This window comes from Schistocerca gregaria, chromosome 3 (assembly GCF_023897955.1).
Source record: "Schistocerca gregaria isolate iqSchGreg1 chromosome 3, iqSchGreg1.2, whole genome shotgun sequence".
Classification (NCBI taxonomy): Eukaryota; Metazoa; Arthropoda; class Insecta; order Orthoptera; family Acrididae; genus Schistocerca; species Schistocerca gregaria.
In genome coordinates, this window is record NC_064922.1 from 944,721,785 (window position 1) to 944,742,427 (window position 20,643).

A 20,643-nucleotide genomic window follows, 5' to 3' on the forward strand; every position below is an offset into this window, starting at 1 on the left:
CTGCAAAAAAAAAAGATTAGAATTTCAGAAAAACTGAGTGATCTATTCAGTAGAATGAGCTTCATAAATTGAGCAAGTCAATAACGCGTTAGTCCACCTCTGTTCCTTATGCAAGCACTTACTAGGTTGATCCATAAGTTCGTTGCCTCTTTCCGTAAGTTTAATAAACAAAACAGATGCACATAACAGGCACTTTAGTCATCAGTAACATACTCTCCTTCACTATTTACAACAGACTGCCAGCGCTGGGGTAACTTTTCGGTTCCGTGAGTGTAGAAATCACGTCCTTTTGAGGCGAAGAACTCATAGAGCCATGTTCGGGGCACATTTTCTTCTAGAAAGGTAGTTACTTGAAGACTGTTCCCTAGACAGTGGAAAAAGTGAAAATCTGAGGACGTAAGATCAGATGAATCAGTAGGATGCGCAATGATTCGCCAAGCCAACTCGCGTATAGTGTCTTTTGTCAGTCTAGCAGGATTTCGAGCGGGCTTTATCAACTTCACAAGTGCATTCTTCCTGGTCGTTGCTTTTGGACTGTGTCTGCAATATCTCTCTGTGGGATCGGTACCAGATAGGGTTGATAGAACAGATAGAGAACATCTAACGGAGAGCAGCGCGCTTCGTTACAGGATCATTCAGTAATCCCGAAAGCCTTACGGAGATGATAGATAAACTCCAATGGAAGACTGCAGTGGCTCGGTACGGGCTTTCGTTGAAGTTTCGAGAACATACCTTCACCGGTGAGTCAAGTAGTATATTGCTCCCTCCTACTTATATCTCGCGAAGAGACCACGAGGATAAAATCAGAGAGATTAGAGCCCACACAGAGGCATACCGACAATCTTTCTTACTACGGCCATTACGAGACTGGAATAGAACGGAGAACCGACAGCGGTACTCAAAGTACCCTCCGCCACACATCGTCAGGTGGCTTGTGGAGTATGGGTGTAGATGTTATTCATAATAAATGTCAACATTGGTGGTTACACCTCTTGGAAGCAATTCTTATCTCACCACACCGTCGCTGTTCCACCAGATACATAATATTATTTTTTGTGAGTGTGCGTAGGTCTTTGTACGAGGAGCTGCTGCTTTGTCTGGGCTCAGACATTCCTTTTTTTCACTATGTTAGCATAAAGACACAATTTCTCGTCACCGGTAAAGATACCAGGTAGAATGGGCTGTGTTGTTCAAGAGCCAAGTAGACAGCTTATTTCTGTGGTTCTGGCTTAGAGCATGCGATAGCCATTCATCTTCCGGATTGCAGGCAAATGTCGTTCAATGGCGGAATGATGACAGTTCATCACATTTGCCACTTCTCGAATACTCTGATGTGGATCGTTGTGGATAAATGCGTTCAAACGACCTCCATAACATCCAGAAGGTCTTCCTGAATGTGGAGAGTCACTAATGTCAAAACGTTCCTCCTCAAAACGGGAAAACCATTTTCTTGCGTACTTTTCTACATGAGCGGGTATACAGAGTAAAAGGAATATTACTATATACAAAACTAGGTCTAATTTGCGTCTTCGGGTCGATTCCACATTGCCATGTCTTGTAGGCGGCGACATCTCGGACGGCAAAAAATTCTAGTCCAGGTAGCGATGAGTGCTCACAACGGACAATTGCGAGTGTAAACCACACACTACCAGCTGCCCCAGTTGCAACATCGAGTGAAAAATTAGCTCGACATCCACGGAAAAAGATAGGTCCATTAAGAATAACAGATTGTGCAGTGCCATTTCCTCCAAGTTTATTTTCCAGGCTGATTATGTGTTTGTAAACTGGCATGCGGTGGCGGCGGTGACGATACACACGTCGACGAGGCATAGTGCTTCAATGCTGTTGCAGATAGAGCTCACAGCTTATACAGAAAACGGGTGACCCTGATTACCGTAAGCTGCTGATAACGGACTTAGTCTCTGCAGGCACCAGCGAGAGAGAGTTATCCCGTACGCGTGCTGTAGTAATACTCGCAGCACGCAAACTCAAATAGTAACAGAGGACTACAAATAAAAAATGACAATTGATAAACAAACCCGTACTCAACTGGAATACCAACATCATCAAAAACCCGAGTTGATTGGAGGGCCCTGCCAATAATGCTCCAAACGCTCTCAACTCGGGAGAGATCGGGCGACCCCGCTGGCCAAGGTTAGATTAGATTAGATTTGTTTTTCGTTCCATAGATTCGTGCTGAGGAGATCCTCGTGGATGCGGAACATATCAATTTTTTAAAGCTGAAATAACAATACTAATAGTATGAATATATACAATACATCATTTGTTTCTATCAAAAAATTCGACAATGGAGTAGGAGGAGTTGGCCAGTAGTAAATCTTTCAGGCTCCTTTTAAACTGATCTTTATTTGTAACTAATTTTTTTATGTTAGCTGGCAAATTATTGAAGATGAGTGTTCCTGAGTAGTGGACTCCTTTTTGAACTAAAGTAAGTGCTTTAAAAGTCCTTGTGCAGATCATTTTTGTTCCTGGTATTGTATGTATGAACTGAGCTGTTTGTTGGAAAAAGAGATATATTATTACGACAAATTTCATTAAGGAGTAAATACACTCCGGGAAATTGAAATACGAACACCGTGAATTCATTGTCCCAGGAAGGGGAAACTTTATTGACACATTACTGGGGTCAGATACATCACATGATCACACTGACAGAACCACAGGTACATAGACACAGGCAACAGAGCATGCACAATGTCGGCACTAGTACAGTGTATATCCACCTTTCGCAGCAATGCAGGCTGCTATTCTCCCATGGAGACGATCGTAGAGATGCTGGATGTAGTCCTGTGGAACGGCTTGCCATGCCATTTCCACCTGGCGCCTCAGTTGGACCAGCGTTCGTGCTAGACGTGCAGACATCGTGAGACGACGCTTCTTCCAGTCCCAAACATGCTCAATGGGGGACAGATCCGGAGATCTTGCTGGCCAGGGTAGTTGACTTACACCTTCTAGAGCACGTTGGGTGGCACAGGATGCATGCGGACCTGCATTGTCCTGTTGGAACAGCAAGTTCCCTTGTCGGTCTAGGAATGGTAGAACGATGAGTTCGATGACGGTTTGGATGTACCGTGCAATATTCAGTGTCCCCTCGACGATCACCAGAGGTGTACGGCCAGTGTAGGAGATCGCTCTCCACACCATGATACCGGGTGTTGGCCCTGTGTGCCTCAGTCGTATGCAGTCCTGATTGTGGCGCTCACCTGCACGGCGCCAAACACGCATACGACCATCATTGGCACCAAGGCAGAAGCGACTCTCATCGCTGAAGACGACACGTCTCCATTCGTCCCTCCATTCACGCCTGTCGCGACACCACTGGAGGCGGGCTGCACGATGTTGGGGCGTGAGCGGAAGACGGCCTAACGGTGTGCGGGATCGTAGCCCAGCTTCATGGAGACGGTTGCGAATGGTCCTCGCCGATACCCCAGGAGCAACAGTGTCCCTAATTTGCAGGGAAGTGGCGGTGCGGTCCCCTATTGCACTGCGTAGGATCCTACGGTCTTAGCGTGCATCCGTGCGTCGCTGCGGTCCGGTCCCAGGTCGACGGACACGTGCACCTTCCACCGACCACTGGCGACAACATCGATGTACTGTGGAGACCTCACGTACCCACTTGTTGAGCAATTCGGCGGTACGTCCACCCGGCCTCCCGCATGCCCACTATACGCCCTCGCTCAAAGTCCGTCAACTGCACATACGGTTCACGTCCACGCTGTCGCGGCATGCTACCAGTGTTAAAGACTGCGATGGAGCTCAGTATGCCACGGCAAACTGGCTGACACTGACGGCGGCGGTGCACAAATGCTGCGCAGCTAGCGCCATTCGACGGCCAACACTGCGGTTCCTGGTGTGTGTTCGCTGTGCCGTGCGTGTGATCATTGCTTGTACAGCCCTCTCGCAGTGTCCGGAGCAAGTATGGTGGGTCTGACACACCGGTGTCAATGTGTTCTTTTTTTCATTTCAAGGAGTGTATACTGAGAGGCAGTAGTCAGTATACCCAGTTCTTTGAAGAGGTTTCTACAGGACGTCCGTGAATTTACTCCACAAATAATGCGTATTACACGCTTTTGGACGCTGAAAATTTTTGTTTGACTTGAAGAGTTACCCCAAAATATTATAACATATGACATTATGGAATGAAAGTAGGCAAAGTATGCAAGCTTTTTCATATTTATGTCGCCTATGTCAGCTAACACTCGAATTGCAAATACCGATTTGTTAAGGCGTTCCTGCAGTTCTGTTGTGTGCTCCTCCCAACTGAATTTATTATCAGGTTGTAATCCCAGGAATTTAGGACTGTCAACCTCTTCTATCTGCTCTTCTTTGCACTTTATGCACATGCTGTGTGGAAACCTCTTACAGGTTCTGAATTGCATATAGTGAGTCTTTTCGAAGTTTAATGTCAGTGAGTTGGCTTTAAACCATTTATTAATATCCTTGAAAATATCATTAACGAAACTTTCTAGAACTACACTCGACATACTATTTATTGCAATACTTGTGTCATCTGCAAACAAAATTAACTCTGCTTATGGCAGTGTAACTGATGAGAGATCATTAATGTGCACAAGAAAAAGCAATGACCCTAAGATGGATCCTTGTGGGACACCACATGTAATTTCTTCCCATTCTGATTATGACTGATGACTTAATTCACTAGTCCCTTGCACTGATACCCTTTGTTTCCTGTTAGCGTGGTATGACTTGAACAATTTTGCAGCACTGCCCATGACACCATAGAATTTTAATTTATTAAAAAATTTTTGGGCTCAAAAATTCCTTTTTTTCACTATGTTAGCATAAAGACACAATTTCTCGTCACCAGTAACGATACTGGGTAGAATGAGCTGTGTTGTTCAAGAGCCAGGTGATGACGAACAAGTAGACAGCTGATTTCTCTCGTTCTGGCATAGGACATGCATAGCCATTCATGTTCTGCATTGGAGGCAAATGTCGCATGGTAGTGGAATGATCACAGTTCATCACATTTGCCAGTTCTCGAATACTCTGACGTGGATCATTGTGGATAAATGCGTTCAAACGATCTCCATAACATCCCAAAGGTCTTCCTGAATGTGGAGAGTCACTAAAGTCAAAACGTTCCTCCTTGAAACGGAAAAACCATTTTCTTGACGTGCTCTGCCCAGTGACTTTATCCCCACACACGGCGCAAATGTGTCTTGCTGCCTCCGCTGCTGTCACCCCTCTACCTACCTAAAACAAAAACCAAAAAAATGTCCGAAATGTTCTGATTTCTACACCTGGCACTCCATTTTCTGGCGTCCACAGCTCCATTCATTGTCTCCAAAAGAAAAAAAATACAGTATGCAAACTCAAATACCAACAGTGAACTACAAATAAAAAATGACAATCGATAAATAAACCCGTATCAGTCGGAATACCAACATGCAAACAAAGATGCTACGAACTTACTGCTTGGCACTGATTGATGGATTTGGTGTGTGTTCTCCTGAGGGATATTGTGCCAAATTCTATCCAATTGGCTCTATAGATCATCAAAAACCCGAGTTGATTAGAGGGCCCTGCCAATAATGCTCTAAACGCTCTCATCTGGGGAGAAATCGGGCGACTCCGCTGGCCAAGGTAGGATTTGGAAGCACGAACGCAAACAGCAGAAACTCTTGCTGTGTGCGGGTGGGCTTTTTCTTGCTGAAATGTAAGCCCAAAGTAGCTCGCCATGAAGGGCAACAAAACGAGACGTAGAATCTTGCAGAAGTACCGCAGTGATGTGGGAATGCCACGGAAGACAACCAAAGAAGTCCAGGTATGAAGAGAAATGGTATCCCAGACCAACACCCTTTGTTGTCGGGAGACAGTCAGGCTGGTATCATACGACTGGCTAGAACGTCTCCAGATAGGTCTCTTTCAATGGAATACAACTGGCTTTGGTGATGAGTTCCGCTTCGAACTGGGTCCCAATGACCAACGAAGATGTATCTGGAGACGCCCTGGCCAACATCATTGTCGCCTGCAATGCCGTCCGACAACCAGCGGTGACGGTTTGCAGTATCATTTCGTTTTTGGCACGATGTCCCTCAGGAGGACATCTAACAAATCTATCAGCCAGTACTAAGACGAGTAACTGCTTGCATATTGACCAGAGGTGGACCCATGCGTTGTAGACATACTCAATTTGTGAAGCTGCTCCTTTTAGATAAAACATCCAACTTTCTGAAATTGTAGTAATCTGTTTGTCTGTAAATGTATATCAAATCTCCCGAATTTTTTCTCATTCGGATAATTCCATCGTTTGTTCGCAGGTACATGTCTCTACTCCCAGTACACGATGAAATCCCCGTGTCACAGTAGCGTAGCACACCGCTAGAGAAGCCAGAACAAAGTAGCGCAGTATGATGTATCGTGCCATAATTCATTTTCTGCATTCATAGGTAATTCGTTTTCGAGAGCTGTGGAAATATCAACACTGTCACAGTCCAATACTGACCCCTAAAAGTGTCATCTGGATAGGCCACATGCAGCTGCATCTATTCTACTGCTGCCGATCAAAATTCCTTTCTACCTTAGAGTACTGACTCCCCCAGCGGCGTGTTACTCTACAGTGAAGAGGGGATTTTATTGTGTTCCTTGACGACAAATGTATAAATAAACAACATTTAGTTACGTAATTTAATTTTTTGAGGTGATAATTGAAACCTTATAACTACCCCCCTTCCCCACGTGGTTGCTTGCTTTAGATCTCGCAAATGGACCTAAATTATCTATTTCTGCGTTCACTGACACGTACTTCCTGTGGCTGTGGCTATGATACACTATTGGCCAATAAAATTGCTACACCAAGAAGAAATGCAGATGATAATCGGGTATTCCTTGGACGAATATATTATACTAGAACTGACATGTGATTACATTTTCACGCAATTTAGGTGCATAGATCCTGAGAAATCAGTACCCAGAACAACCACCTCTGGCCGTAATAACGGCCTTGATACGCCTGGGCATTGAGTCAAACAGAACTTGGATGGATTGTACAGATACAGCTGCCCATGCAGCTTCAACACGATGCCACAGTTCATCAAGAGTAGTGGCTGGCGTATTGCGACGAGCCAGTTGCTCGGCCACCATTGGCCTGACGTTTTCAGTTGGTGAGAGTTCTGGGAGATCTGGAGAATGTAATGGCCAGGGCACAAGTCGAACATTTTCTGTATGCAGAAAGGCCCGTACAGGAACTGCAACATGCGATCGTGCAGTATCCTGCCGAAATGTAGGGTTTCGCAGGGATCGAATGAAGGGTAGAGCCACGGGTCGTAACACATCTGAAATGTAACGTCCACTGTTCAAAGTGCTGTCAGTGCGAACAAGAAGTGACCGAGATGTGTAACCAATGGCACCCCGTACCATCACGCAGGATGATACGCCAGTACGGCGATGACGAATACACGCTTCCAATGTGCGTTTACCGCGATGTCGCGAAACGCGATGCTGTAAACAGAATCTGGATTCATCCCAAAAAACGACGTTTTACCATTCGTGCACCCAGGTTCGTCGTCGAGTACACCATCGCAGGCGCTCCTGTCTGTGATGCTGTGTCATGGGTAACCGCAGCCATGGTCTCCGAGCTGATAGTCCATGCTGCTGCAAACGTCGTCTAACTGTTCGTGCAGATGGTTGTTGTCTTGCAAACGTCCCCATCTGTTGACTCAGGGATCGAGACGTGGCTGCACGATCCGTTACAGCTATGAGGATAAGATGCCTGCCATCTCGACTGCTAGTGATACGAGGCCGTTGGGATCCAGCACGGCGTTCCGTATTACCCTCCTGAACCCACCAATTCCATATTCTGCTAGCAGTCATTGGATCTCGAGCAACGCGAGCAGGAATGTCGCGATACGATAAACCGCAATCGCAATGGGCAATAATCCGATCTTTATCAGAGTCGGAAACGTGATGGTACGCATTTCTCCTCTTTACATGAGACGTCACAACAACGTTTCATCAGGCAACGCCAGTCAACTGCTGTTTGTGTATGAGAAATCGGTTGAAAACCTTCCTAATGTCAGCACGTTGTGTGTGTCGCCACCGGCGCAAACCTAGTGTGAAGGCACTGAAAAGCTTATCATTTGAATATAACAGCATCTTCTTCCTGTCTGTTAAATTAGCGTCTGTAGCGGGTTCTTCGTGGTGTAGCAATTTTAATGGCCAGTAGTGTAGTATTAGAGGAGTGAAAATGATCCATATGAGGTGTATGGCAGGAGTAATCGACCAACAAGTAAAAGAGCTCACCCTGAATACAACGAAGACTGTGAGATGCAATCAGCTGTAGATACTGCCTGACACCTGTCACCTAGAATATAACGCTCTTTATAGTTGTTCTCAGAAAGGCGGAAGTGCTGAAGGAAGCTTAAACTCATGGATTGTGATGTCTGCCATCTCTGGATGGGAGTCTGGTAGAAGGCCCGAACGAGAATTTCGTCTTTTCTGTGATGAGTGTGGCTGCAGATTCCTCGATCTGCGTAACTGGGAGATTTGCGCCTGATAGCTGAGGCGTAAGTTATGCAGTGGAACAGTTCTCTCAAGTGACAAAGCATGTGCCGGTGCACATTGGAAAATGCTCTTAAAATACTAGTAGCTGTTCAGGGGTACACAGCTAAGTAGCACAATTCACACAACTCTAAGAAAACCCTCAGCCGCGTATGAGGAAACGCTCATGCTAGGAACAGAGAGTTGGTTGAAGTCAGAGGAGGAAAGTATGAAAACTTAAAAGACCGCATGTAGTGTAGAATGGTCAGACTTGAGCCCCCACAAAAGGTGAACCTCTTGTAGCAGTTAGTGGAAACATGAGACCGTATGAGGCTGGAAGTTAATTACACTGTAGTCAACTTACATTAACAGCTCCATTAAGAGCTATGACACAGTCGCGTTTATAAACACAGAGATCGAGGGACCACTGGAACTTCTTCCTGTATTTTCAGTCTATAACAACAAAATACACTGAGGGAAAATATTACAACAACCTTTTAGAGGTTTCCTATTCACTGAAAATTTCTTGCTGCAACAGTGTATATGGTGTACACGAAACGGTTTACATTTACAGATCAGGAGTGCGGGCAGTTCTGAGGTACCAGGCATCGCCTATATCAGTACGCAGTGTGACCTTCGTGGGCTGACCTCGACATCCAGCTGATCGCAAAGATGAGGAATACTGACTTGGAAGACGTTATGCAACACCTGATCGACCTGTTCACGTAATGGCAAGGAAAGCGTTTCTGAAGAAGAGAAATTTGTTAACATCGAGTATAGATTTAAGTGTCAGGAATTCGTTTCTGATGGTATTTGTATGGAGTGAAGCCATGTATGGAAGTGGACATGGATGATAAATATTTTGGACAAGAAGAGAATAGAAGCTTTCGAAATGTGGTGCTACAGAAGAATGTTGAAGATTAGATGGGTAGATCACATAACTAATGAGGAAGTGTTGAATAGGATTGGGGAGAAGAGAAGTTTGTAGCACAACTGGACTAGAAAAAGGATTCGGTTGGTAAGACATGTTCTGAGGCATCAAGGGATTAGCAGTTTAGTATTGGAGGGCAGCGTGGAAGGTAAAAATCGTAGAGGGAGACCAAGAGATGGCTACACTAAGCAGATTCAGAAGGATGTAGGTTGCAGTAGGTACTGGGAGATGAAGAAGCTTGCACAGGATAGAGTAGCTTGGAGAGCTGCATCAAACCAGTCTCTGGACTGAAGACCACAACAACAACAACAACAACAACAACAACAGTCAACGATGCAACCTCAGGATAAAATCACTGAACCTTGGAAGTGATTCGGCTAAAGAACGTGATATGTAAGAGGTATTTGCAACTCCCTCACACCGCCCCAACTAGAAAATTCTTTATTATTTGCAACGCATTATCTCGAGACCATATTAGAGGTTCCTCGATATATCTGCTGCGTTATAGGTGATGACAGACATTAATAGTAGTAGATGATGTGCTGACTGAGGTCATAAGAAGAAAAATATACACTAACTACTCAGATTTCTAGCGTTACGCTATATGTTAGGAATTACATCCATTCAAACACATACTTGCATAGGCTCACATCCACAAGTCAGTCATATTTCACGCACTCCCATATCTCGAAACGAGTCACCTTTCCCGAACCTAAATTCTACACTAAAATTCCAACGTGGTTCTAGGCACCCCCTACACGTCGTGCAACTGATCCCATTTTTACAGCTTCACGTATGTGATCGCTCCAGTTTAAGTCTGAACTTGGTTCAAGTCAGAGAAAGACGTATCCACCACCTTCAGCAGCCTCTGTAGAAACAGAACGATCTGAATTACTGCAACAGGACAGTGTTTTGACTACTCGGTGGAAATGGACGCCATTTCGTACGTTCCCCAAACTAGATACAAGTACTACAGATCCACGTCCATTCAAATCAATCAGCCCAACAGATAAAAATTGCGAATTACAAAAGCTCATATGAATTAGAAGTTACCAACCACCGACGTGGGCCAATGACACATAGCTGCGCTCGGCATCCAGCGCGGTGAAACAGATTTCACAATACTTCCCACAACAGTGTAGCGTTCAGCCATCCAAGCATTCCTAGCGGTACAGCCCCCTGCCTCACCAGCTCTCACCTCAAGCTGCTACTGCTACTCCTGCTGTGTCTATGATACGATTCTGTTAAATATACAGACACCGCCGAGGCCACTTTAAAGTTTGATCACCTCTACTCTAGGCGAATTATCGTATGACACGCTCTCTCTGGTCGTGTTTAGTTGTCTAAAACACTGTTTTCTAACACGCTTTCGTACAACGGCAAAAATATCGTTTTTCTGCCACGAGTTCCATGCCTCTCTCATGGTCTAAACTAACACTGAGGCGCCCTCATACACGGCCTCTCACAGAAAACTAGACATGGTGAGGGGTAAATAATTTCGTTACTGCAACTACCACAACACGCCACACATCTGTTTATTTTAAATAAAAACCCACTTACAAAATAACGAAAGTAGAAGACTTTCGCGGCGTTGGCGTAGGTATCCAAACTGATGTCCGACAGCGAATGACGACCTATACATTTAGACTCTCACACAGTCGGAACAGCTGACGACTATGCGTCCCCTTTCGGCTCATTCCTCTTATTGCACTCATGTACGCGATCCCTGTTTCGCTGCTATCAACCCCCAGAAGTTGCCGTCCATCCAGGAAAACTTTTTCCCCACCTCAAACAAGCCATACCAGTCAATCATTATCTGCTAACCAATGAAGGGATGGGATCCAAAAGACACCATCTATTTACTCTAATAATAAACATGAAACTTTGTAAGTAGACTGTTTACGTTTTCTTATTGGTAAAGCCACGTAGCGCTCTGTATGAAAAATCACTGGGTGTGCCGTGTGCAGTCTGTGGCTGGTTTGCATTGTTGTCTGCCATTGTAGTGTTGGGCAGCGGCAGCTGGATGCTAACAGCGCGTAGCGTTGCGCAGTTGGAGGCAGCCGCCAGCAGTGGTGGACGTGGGGAGAGAGATGGCGGAGTTTTGAAATTTGTAAGAATTGGTGTCATGAACTGATATATATCTTATGACTATAAAGGTAAATACATTGTTTGTTCTCTATTAAAATCTTTCTCTATTTGCTAACTGTGCCTATCGGTAGTTAGTGACTTCCGTAGTTTGAATCTTTTAGTTAGCTGGCAGTAGTGGCGCTCGCTGTATTGCAGTAGTTCGAGTAACGAAGATTTTTGTGAGGTAAGTGATTTGTGAAACATATAGGTTAATGTTAGTCAGGGCCATTCTCTTGTAGGGATTATTGAAAGTCAGATTGCGTTGCGCTAAAAACTATTGTGTGTCAGTTTAAGCACAATTGTGTATAAATTTTTCTAAGGGGACGTTTCATATGTCGACCCTTAGCCGAGGATACCTCACTGAAATCTTCTGTTTTTTTTTTTCTTGTAGTTTGTGTAATACGTCTAGACTTTAATCAAAGTATCCACGGGTGTACTGCCGGTCTATAGTGTCCAACGGGCACAATATTTCGGCGATGAAACATGTCGCCATCATCAGGTGAACTGACGGACTGAGCTCCTGTGAACGCGCCGGCACGGAGATCCGTACGCTATGGGTGCTCAGGGGGAACTGGGTTCGGTCTGACGCTGACGCTGGAATGACGAGCCTGTCCTTGGCTCGAGGTGATGCAGTATAGACATACATATGTCGTTCCTGCACTTCCTGTAGGGGAGAGAAATATTAATTAACAGTCTAGTCGAATGGTCCTGTCTGGTTTTACCTGAAAAAGAGAAAGACACACTCTGTTGAGGGATTAGTAAAAACTTAATCCCTCAGCAGGTCAGACCAACGCGTGGTTGGCCTGTGATGTGGTTGCTGACCCAGTCCACGGATGAGCCGGTTGCGGGAGTGTTCCGTCCTCTCGTAGAACTTCCTGGCGATGGCGCGGAACCTTTCTCGAAGAGGCAGGATTCCGGTGTCCTCGTGGAGTTGGCGCGTCGAAAAGCGTCTCGGAAGATGCATAGCAGTCTTCAGGGCGCGGTTCTGTATCCGTTGCAGAGTCACAATGTGAGCATCTGCGGCTTTCCCCCGAACCACGGCCGCATACTCTAACAGTGGGCGAACCAATGTTAGGTAAAGCGTGATGCCGTGTTGCGGTGGCAATGTCGACTGCGGGTTTAGCAGTCGATACAGGGCGCGGAGGCGTCCAATTGCTCTCCCTTTCACATCACGGATGTGATGCTTCCAGGTGAGCCTGCGGTCTAGGGTAACCCCTAGGTATTTCGCCGTCCCACTCCATGGGATGGGTTCTCCCAGGATTTCGAGTGGCGTAAGCCCTGGCGACAGAAGTCTTCGAGTGAAGACGACTGCCTGGCTCTTTGTGGCGTTGAATTTCAACCGCCACTTTGTTGCCCATGAGCCCAAGGCGTCGCACCCGCGTTGGAGCCGGTTCCTCAGCACCTGGGCATTCATGCTGCGCGTGAACAGGGCTGTATCATCAGCATACAGCGCCAGTTCGACTCCTGCCACTTTCGGCGCGTATGAAGTGTACAGGGAGTACAGCGAGGGGCCGAGAACCGACCCCTGCGGCACCCCTGCACGTATCTACCGGTCTGTGGACGTACCGTCGTCAGCGCTCACGTGGAAGGTTCGTTCGGACAGGTACAACCGCAGCAACGTCATGTGAGACGTCGGTATCCCTTGTTCAAAGAGTTTGAACTCGAGACCGTCTTGCCACACCGAGTCAAACGCTCGGGAGACGTCGAGGAACACTGCGCCAAGGAATTCCCTTGTCCCCAGTGCCCTCATGGCCGGTTCTACCACCCGCAACAGATGGTGGGAAGTGGCATGCTCTTCTCGGAATCCGAACTGCTAGTCCGGGATGATGCCCTCCTGGGTGACGTGTCGCATCAGTCTTCTCGCGTACAGCCTCTCGAAAACTTTGGAGAGGGACGGGAGTAGGCTGATGGGTCGGTAGCTCGATGCCTGGCGTGGGTCCTTGCCGGATTTCAGGATGGCCACGACCTCCGCGTGTTTCCACGCAGAGGGGTAGTCACCCGATCGGAGAATCTCGTTGAAATCATCGGCAAGTTGCCGGTGTAGGCCCGGTGGAAGGTTCTTCAGCAGGCGGTTTGTGACGCCATCGCTGCCTCCGGCCTTCTTGGGGTTCAGCGAGCGAAGCTGCACAGCAACTTCCTCCTCCGTTATCGGCTCGGTAACGTCGCCTTCCTCCCTTGCGCCGCGGAAGGTTGGCAGTCGCTCGTGGACTCGCCGTATGTGGTCGTCGTCGATGACGTCGGCCACCGGTGTGAAGTTGACTGCAAAGGCGTCAGCCAGGACGCTGTCTTTCGCATCGGGGTCGCTGGCGAAGTCGTTCCCGACCTGTAAAGGCGGTATTCGCTGTCGCCGGCGTAGGAAGGACTTTACCACCCTCCATGCACTGCCATCCTCAGGATTGAGGGTAGACACAAGGTCTTCCCATTCCTGGTTGCGGTGATGCTCGACTGCTGCCTTGATTTCCCGTCTCATACCGTTTAATCGGCGCTTCGTGTCTGGTAGGCGAGTGAGCTGCCATTCAAGAAACAGTCGGTTCTTCTCGGTGATCGCGTCCAATATAGGGCGCGGTAGCTGTCGCGAGAAGTCTCGTGTTCCTTGGCGACGTCGAAGGGCCGCCGTCACTGCTCCCACGAGGACTGGTAGCTGCGTCATCAGCTGGTCGAGTGACCGCAGAAGCGCGGCCAGCTCGGTGGTGTCGTCTTTCGCCGTTTTGGGAAGACTTGACTGCCTCGCGACGTTTCCCGCAGCCGGCAGCGGAGCGGCGCGCTGGGAACGCCCTGCGCGGGCGGCAACCCTTCCTACAGCCGCGTGCGCCGGCCAGCCGGCCTCCCCGACTGCAGGCGGCGCCGCTGGTGAGGGCAGCTGCGGCGGCTGCGGTGCCGGCGCGGCCTCCCCTGTGAGCGGCCGTGGCCTCTCGGAAGGGGCGGCCGGCTTCCCCTCAGCAGCGTCCGCGAAGCTGCGACTCGGGTTTACGCGGCTGGCGCGCTTCCCGCTCTTGAATGCGGCGCATCCCCGGTAACAGGCGACACGGTCCTCGTTACAGTTGCAGCACGTCGGTCGGTCCTCCTCCTTCTTCGGGCAGTCACGCGACGGCTGCTCCTCGGCGCACTCGCAGCAACGCACAGCCATCCTGCAGAACTTTGCCACGTGGTCCGTGCGTTGGCAGTTGAAGCACTGGGCTCGCCTGCCTTTCGCGCGGAGTGGCTCGACTTTCACGTCGAAGTCGGCAATGTTTGGAACCTGAAAAATTTTCCGGTTGTCCACATTGTCGACTAAGACCACAAGGAACAAGGGCATGTCCTTGTGGGTCCTGGGCGACCTCATCAGGCCGACGTGGCGGGTCTGGAAGCCGAGTTCCTCCAGCTGCCGCTGTAGGAACGCCGGTTCCAGTTTCATCGGCAGGTGACGGATGACGACCTTCAGCTGCTTTAGCTGCTCCGTACTCTGCGTGTAGCAGAACAACTTCTTGGCCTCGGAGAGTCTCATGAGTTTCGCATGATCCAACGACTCCGCTCTGACCTTGTAGATGTCTGTCCCCGCGAACATCTTCAGCGGTTTTGCGATGGAGTACAGCATCTCTCGGAGTTCGCTGTACTCCTTACTCCAGTGAATGGTGATCAGCGGAGGGCGGCGGGGCGGTTTCGTCGGTGTTGTCCCGTCCCCGTCGGTCTCGGCTACCTCAGGTAGATCTGCAAAGCGGTTTGCAGCCTCGACCTGTTCCGGCGTCACCGGTCCAAACGACATGGGTTTCGCTGTGTGGCGACGGGAGGGCGCGATGAGGCCTTCTTCATCCGGCTTCCTCGGTGCCGCAGTCGTCATTCTGCGGCGTACCCTCCTCTTCTTCCCCCTGGCACGACCGGAACTTGCCTTGGGGGAGGGAGTGTCCTCTACGGCCGCGGCAGGGCGCTTCCGTGAGGTTTTACTCAACCTCGACAGGCTCGTCAGGTGTTGCCAGCCTGGACGTCGGTGAGGGCGTGGCGGCTTCAGTAGCCACCACGGCTGGTGCGACTGCTGGCGCTGGCGCGGCAGCCGTCGTGGCAAGTGCGACAGGCAAATGACTGTCGCGAAACACAGGTAACAGGGACCGGAGTCTCGTTAGAACCTCCACCCTGTCCGCGTCTGTTCCCATGGCCAGACGTTGCACGGCGATGCAGTACTCGTCGGGAGTCAGGATGGCGCAGAGTTCCTCCTTTGTCAGGTGGATCGGCGGCTCGATACGTCGTCTCGGCAGAGAGAGCGTGCGGGCGCGGCGCCGTCCGTTCGCGGAAGTTTCCACGTTCGTCCGACACCCCCGAGAGCAACACTCTCACTCGTCGGTGGTGGGGGGCCACACGCTGCCGTCGTCCGGGAAACTTCCCTTAGACCGCCATCTGCCTCACCCTCAGTCTCGCCGGGGCGATCGCCTCGTTCGAGCTCCTCCTCCACGTCGTAACCCCGTACACGACAATTTTGCCTCTTTTGAAGGGCACGACAATTTGCTTTTTTCAGACAATGGGGTCACGCCACGTGGATTTCGCCGCACGAGTTCCTAAAGGCCCTTGCAGGCTGTCGACTCTGAAAGAGAAAGTCGCTGGTTTGCGAGAACACGCAAGGCGAGAAGCCAAATGCGTGAACCCGCGCAGCCGATTGCTACAAAACCGCAAACAGAGGAATAGCCTCGGCAGCGTCAGCTAAGAGCGTCCGCTCGCTTCGGCATCCACAGCGCAAGTGCGTGTCCGCCTGGGTTCGGTCGCGGCGGCGGCGGATTTAAATACCCTCCGCCCGCGGCGCGCTCCCTCCGCCGTCCGCGCCCCGCGTCACGGTAGCGCGGTGGAACAGATTGCGACGGCGTCTGAGATGACGTCGGTGTGATGGCTCTGTCCGCCGTGGTCGTCACAACTATGCGTTTGCTCGATTTACTCTTGATTAACCCAATCGCTGGTTCCCAAGCCTTGCTAAGATTATAGCCACAGTCACGGTTTATGAGGTCGTCATTGGTGCGAATTTCGATGGCCTCTCTAACAATGCTGTCCCAGTATCTCTACGTCTGTAACAGAATCCTCGTGCGGTCATACTCCATAGCGTGATTTTCCGACAAACAATGTTCAGCGACCGCCGACTTGCTCGGATACATTAGTCGAGTGTGCCTCTGGTGTTCACGGCATCGATCCTCGACAGTACGCATCGTCTGACCAATATACGACTTGCCACATTGACACGGAATCTGGTACACGCCAGCCTTCCTCAAACCGAGGTCATCTTTGGCGCTCCCCACCAGTGCACGAGTTTTATTCGGAGGACAAAACACAGTTCCGACCCGGTGTTTCTTCAGAATGCGGGCGATTTTCCCCGAGAGTGCGCCTGTGTATGGAATAAATGCAGTGCCTACCTCCTCCCTCGTGACTTCATCCGTATCAACAGTGATGCAGTGGTTGGGCGGAGAGCACGTTGGATCTGCCACTCTGAGTACCCATTTTTTCGAAATACAGTTCTCAGATGTTCCAATTCCTGGGGTAGACTCTCTGTGTCAGAGATAGTGCGCGCCCTATGTACAAGAGTTTTAAGTACCCCATTCCTCTGTGAAGGGTGGTGGCAGCTGTCTGCGTCCAAATACAGATCAGTGTGTGTTGTCTTTCGATACACCCCATGACCTAGGGTGCCGTCAGCCCTTCTCCTGACCAAGACGTCAAGGAAAGGTAATTTACCCTCCGTTTCGGTCTCCATAGTGAATTTGATGTTGGGGTGTATGGAGTTTACATGTGTAAGGAAGTCAAGGAGTTTATCCATACCATGTGGCCAGATGACGAACGTGTCGTCCACGTAACGGAAAAAGCAAGTAGGTTTCCATTCGGATGACGACAGGGCTTCCTCCTCGAAGTTCTCCATGTACAAATTCGCTACCACCGGTGAGAGTGGGCTATCCATGGCGACTCCTTCCGTTTGTTCGTAGTATTCTCCATTAAAAAGAAAATACGTGGAAGTCAAGACATGCCTAAAAAGTTCAGTGGTATTCTCGTCAAACCTCTGACCAATCAACTCTAGCGACTCTCGCAGGGGTACCCTCGTAAACAAGGAAACGACGTCAAAACTCACCATGATATCTGACTCATACAACCTGAAGCTATCAAGGCGTTTAACAAAATCCACGGAATTACGGATGTGATGAGGGCATTTACCACATAAGGACTTAATATTCCCGTCAGGTATTTGGCCAACAAATATGTAGGTGCCCTGATGTTTCTGACAATGGGGCGTAATGGTACCCCCTCTTTGTGAACCTTCGGGAGTCCATATAGTCTAGGCGGTACCGGACCTTGGGGTAACAATTTCTTAGCGTCACCCTCCGGTAAATCTGCGTCCTTGAGAAGAACCCTCGTCTTGTTGTCCACCTTCTTTGTAGGGTCAACGCTGATCTTCCGGTAGGAATCGTCATTTAGCAGGCTCTGCATCTTATCAGTGTAGTCCTTACGGGAGACAACAACTGTAGCATTGCCTTTGTCAGCCAGTAAGACAACAATTTCAGAGCGTTCCCTCAGATCACGAATGGCCGCCCTCTCTTTACTGCTGATATTTGACTTCATCGGCTTGGATTTCGTCAACGCACGACAAGTTTCACGACGTATTTCCTCGGCTGATTCTGGCGGAAGTCGAGCTGCAACCTGTTCAACAGCACTAACAATTTCTGCGACCGGAGTGAACTTGGGGGTGGGAGCGAAGTTGAGACCTTTCTGAAAAACTGAGACCGCATCATCACTCAACACCATGCCACTCAAATTGATGACAGTCTTGTTCCACCGCGCGACCGTGGCGCGGGGCGCGGACGGCGGAGGGAGCGCGCCGCGGGCGGAGGGTATTTAAATCGGCCGCCGCCGCGACCGAACCCAGTTCCCCCTGAGCAGCCATAGCGTACGGATCTCCGTGCCGGCGCGTTCACAGGAGCTCAGTCCGTCAGTTCACCTGATGATGGCGACATGTTTGATCGCCGAAATATTGTGCCCGTTGGACACTATAGACCGGCAGTACACCCGTGGATATTTTGATTATCAAATACGCCGGGAGAAACTCAAGAATCACAAGTGTAGACTTTGTTTATTGCTAGCGCGTAATTGTAGAGAGAATCTCCTTTGTAGTTGTAGTCTTTCATTGTTGTACAGTAAAACAGTTGTGGCATGCATGTAGATTTGCACCAAGTATTTCGCAGCTGTGCTTGCAATTAACTAGATATTATTTTCAGTGCTATGTTAATGTGTTCTCTTATTTTTGCTCTTCAAATTGTGTTTTTCTGTGTTGTCGAGTGAAATATTGTGACAATAATGCGTGCGAAAAACGTAATACTAGGTTCCAGAGTAAACTGAGAAATGACAGTGAAGACGAAAGCAGTGTGTTAGCGCCACCATGTAATGAATTAACTAATGTTCAAAGTAATAATTTGGTAATAGTGCATAGGTAAATGGAGCGGGCTGCAAATAATGGTGTAGACAATGAAACAAGTAGTGAACAGGGAAGCATTATGGATCGATGGGTCGGCAACAGATCGCGTCATGAATCCGAAACGACAGGACACAATCTAGGAAATACTGTACATTCAGGTTTTGCGTCCTCACCGTTTTCTCAAATAAGTCGAGACACATTTTCTGCTTGTCAAAATGTGGATGTTGCCGGTGCAAATGCACTGCCGAAAAGCATAGAGGAACAGATTCCAGACACTAATACATTGTTATTGCAATTAATGCAGCAAATGAAACAAAATCAGAGACAAACACAGCAACAGTTAGACACAATGGAACAAAATCTTCAAAAGTTAGACACAACGCTTGAACAAAATCAGAAACAAATGGGACAAAATCTTCAATAGTTAGACACAATGGAACAAAAGCTTCAAAGGTTAGGCACCACACTTGAACAAACACGTGAAGATTTAACTAATGAGTTACATAACATCGAATCGAAATGTCAAAAAGTCTGTAATGACGTAAAAACACAAATTTGTGAGCATAAAAATGCATTACAGAATCACGAAGCAGCCATAAAAGAACTGCAAACTATTGTTCATGAAAATCATGAGACCTTGCAAGCTAAAATTGACTCAGTTGCATCTACCGATTCGGTTACGCAACTTGCAAAAACTCAAGCGAACTTAAAGGACACAGTAGATACTCTGAAAATTGGTTCAGAAAGACACAAAGAGGAAATAATTTCACTATCGGATAAAGTAGCCGAACTTTCAGATCAGTTCACTAACTTATCTACAAAGGTAGATGATGATCTGAATGACACAAAACCGATAGCCTTGACTGACACTGAAGAGTATGAACAAATTAGGAAATTCAAACAGAATCAAAATCAAATCAACACACAGTACAAAAGAGAAATGCGGGAAGTACAGGACCAGTTGGCTCAAGTAATACAAGAATTACGTATTTCAGAGGACACTCGCGCCCCAGTACGGGAAGAGGGACATAGCAATACAGAACCTCAAAATAATAACACAGGGCATTTCGGAGATCATGAAAGAAATTGGCAAGGTACACTGAATTTTGAGATGGAACCGCCGAAACGATGTAACAATGACCGACATGCGACTCGCCGACATGATGATTTTGACTATAAGCTGTTCATTACAACACGTAAATTCAAAACATTTAAGAATTCTGGCAACGACATTCATCCACAAGCGTGGCTTCATCAATTCTCTCATTGTTTTCCTCCCAACTGGTCATTAGAACACAGATTAGAATTTATGTGTGGCTACTTGGAGGATGAACCAGCTGTAAGAATGCGATCGGTCATTCACGATTGCCACAGCGAGGGAGAATTTTATCATGCCTTCCTCTCAGCATATTGGTCTCAAGCTACACAAGACCGAGTAAAACATGACATCATAATGATGAAACATTTCGAACAATCTGAATTTTCCAGTCTTGTGAAATATTTTGAAGACATGTTGCATAAGAATCAATATCTTTCAAACCCATACAGCCCTTCAGAACTCATCCGCATTTGCTTAATCAAATTGCCTGAACATTTAAGGAATATTATTTTGGCAGGACGTTGCAAAGACGACATTGAAGCTTTTCAGGGACTC

At 48.1% G+C, this 20,643-nt stretch overlaps 1 protein-coding gene across 1 annotated transcript in view; it reads right to left on the reverse strand.

The window, feature by feature from the left end:
* The window catches only part of LOC126355871 (carcinine transporter-like), a 141,683-nt gene that overhangs the window by 108,157 nt on the left and 12,883 nt on the right, over positions 1–20,643 (reverse strand). The window lies entirely within an intron of this gene.